Source organism: Trichosurus vulpecula, chromosome 5 (genome assembly GCF_011100635.1).
Source record: "Trichosurus vulpecula isolate mTriVul1 chromosome 5, mTriVul1.pri, whole genome shotgun sequence".
In the NCBI taxonomy this organism is placed as follows: Eukaryota; Metazoa; Chordata; class Mammalia; order Diprotodontia; family Phalangeridae; genus Trichosurus; species Trichosurus vulpecula.
The window spans coordinates 128,054,915-128,057,655 of record NC_050577.1 but is presented as its reverse complement, the minus strand read 5'-3'; the positions used below and the strand labels follow the sequence as shown (position 1 = coordinate 128,057,655).

The window sequence follows — 2,741 nt, the reverse complement described above, 5'->3', positions numbered from 1 at the left end:
TAGTTCCAAAACTCCTCCTCCCATTTCTTACACACTACCCACACTTACACACATAGATACTTTTGAGAGGCAAGGCAACCCAGGGGCCAGCCTGGGGAAAATTTTCCTATAGAATCTTTTACTCAGGCCTCGTCTTGTAAATTAGGAGTTTAAGACAAGGAATGGGTTTGATTGTGGGGAAGTTCAGGTGCCTAAGCAAAGCCCTTCCGCCGTCACAGCCAGCCATCGGTGCTGTCCTCCCAGCAGATCAGTTCATCTGCGTGGAACCAGAGGGCAATCTCTTGGCGGGCACTCTCCCATTGAGTCACTGCCATGAATGACATTTTTGCCAGCTTCCATACAGAAATCTCCCCGGATGGTGCCCGGGGAAGAGTCCGCAGGGTAGTTGCTCCTATGAGGGCCTGAGAAGAGTACACCACATCCAGCCCCTGCCACACCATGGCAGCCATGGCCCGAGCTCCTGCACTTGACCAGGCAGCTGTAGAAGGGCCGGCCCCAGCTTCAGCCCCACCGGAAGTGCTGGATGATCTCGCCCACCAGGCACTGCTGGAAGCCGTCAGGCTTGATGGCCAGGAAGGTCCGCTCATTCAGGCGGGTCCAGGCGAAGACGGTCAGCACCAGGCAGATCATGATGGCGGCAGAAAGGAGTGCATTCAGCTAAGGAAGAGAGCAAGCTGTTCATCATTGCTTGAAGTAAACTCCGTGAGGACCCCTCTAAGGTAGAAAAGGAGCCAGGGTCATGAAGTATTCCGTACATATGTGCCTCATTACTTTTCTTTCTTTCTTTCTTTCTTTCTTTCTTTCTTTCTTTCTTTCTTTCTTTCTTTCTTTCTTTCTTTCTTTCTTTCCTTCCTTCCTTCCCTTCCTTCCTTCCTTCCTTCCTTCCTTCCTTCCTTCCTTCCTTCCTTCCTTCCTTCCTTTCTTTCTTTCTTTCTTTCTTTCTTTTTGAGGTAATCCAAGGTGAAGCAACTTGTTTAGGGTCACACAGCTAGTAAGTGTCTGAGGTCATATTTGAACTGAGGTCCTCGAGGGCCGATACTCTATCCACTGTGCCACCCAGCTGCCCCTTGCCTCATTACTTTTGTGCCTAAGTTTGAGTCTATTCTTTCCAGAGCCCATGTTGAAGAGGTTTGGGGTTGAGGGGTGCTCGACACCCCAAAGTACCCACACGCTGGGTCCTGCCGAAAGAATTCGACTCAAGCCTTCTCAGCCAAGGGAAAAGACAAAGTTTCTTAAGGGTTTGCCATAATGGGTTGTCTTAACAAATCCCACCCTTTGTGATGCCCGTTTTCACAAGTGGGCCAGATTCAATCTACTAAACTAGACTAAATTTGAGGGTCTTCCTGGAGGCAAGATGGAGATTATATAGACAAAGATTGCGGGAGGGATTGAGGGGTGGTCTGGGGTGACTAGAGGACGGGTTTAGGGAGGGACTTGAGGAGGAGTCTAAGGAGGAGCTTGATGGGACTGAGATGAGGTCAGACCCCAGGGTGGGAAATGCTGAAAGCTACATGGAGGTGACAGACAATAGAGGGCTAGGGTAACAGAGCTAGGGTAGAGATATTTTGATCAGGATTAAGTGTGGGAAACAGCTGGACAATAGAGGGCTAGGCTAGGCAGATACTTGGGCCCAATGATAATACAAGGCCCATGGCCTTAGGGGAAGGCCAGATCCAGTTCCAAGACTCAAGAAGAGTTCAAGGGGGCTCCCAGAGACTGTACTCTAGGTTCAAGGGGGTTCCCAGAGACTGTGCCCTCATCATTCCCCCCTCAAACAAATAGGACCCAAATTCTTTTGGGGTCCAAGGGGATTCCCACAGTCTGAACCCCATCAGTGTGTGTGCAGAGTGGAGAGTGCACCCTCAGTTTGAGGGAAGTGTTTTTTAAACTTTTTATCTTTTTTTAAACCTTCTCAATAAATATCCCATTTAAAAAAGCTTGTTGATGTCCGATGTCCGATATTGGGAAAAACCTCAAATAGGGGCTTGTGAACTAGAACTCCCAATACCTCATGGTGGTTGCTGGAATCCTGAAGGGAGAACTAAGCCACTCCCCTCTAGGAATCTAAACTTGCCCAGACCATTGTGAATTCAGGAATGTGAGCCCACAGCAGGGGCTACATACAGGGGTCAGGAACAGTGCTATTTTCATTTCCCCCATTGGCTATTACACACACCATTACAGCTAACTTCAGTCCGCAAACTGCTGGTAATTACATTTTGTGTCCTTTACATCCTTGCAATCAATCCCTTAACTTTTTATTTTTTAGGAGAGAAAGGAAAATACCTCTGCATAAGTATTGTTTGGCTGTATCCATTAATTAATACAAGTGTGAGTTGCTTGCAGCTTTTCCTCTTCTGCCTTTGTGGACACTCAGTTCGTCTAAAGACAACATTCATTTACACCTGTCAGCAGCTAAGACATTAATTTGTTTCCTTTTTTTTCCCCTTTTTTCTGACTCAGTACTACTATCTGGAGGAATGAAATTATCTTTAAACTGCCAATTATATCAGCCTCATTGGCCTTTTGAGATGAAAAGCCTGTAAAAATTTTGTTTCCCCCTTTTTGATGGATGGTGAATTTCGTACTTCAGGTTAGTCTTCATTTTTTATTCAGGAGTCAGGAGGTGCTTAATTACTTTACCAGCTGCCCTTTTTCTAAATCCCTCTGGATACTACAGAATCTTAACTTCTTCTGCTTTAAATTCCTTTAATCTGGTGGCAGTGCTTCTTTTTTTTAAT

The 2,741-nt window shown here is 46.4% G+C and overlaps 1 pseudogene; it reads right to left on the bottom strand.

Moving 5' to 3' along the window:
* Window positions 1–212: 212 nt before the first annotated feature.
* On the bottom strand, window positions 213–630 carry LOC118852364 (annotated as a pseudogene).
* Window positions 631–2,741: the final 2,111 nt, after the last annotated feature.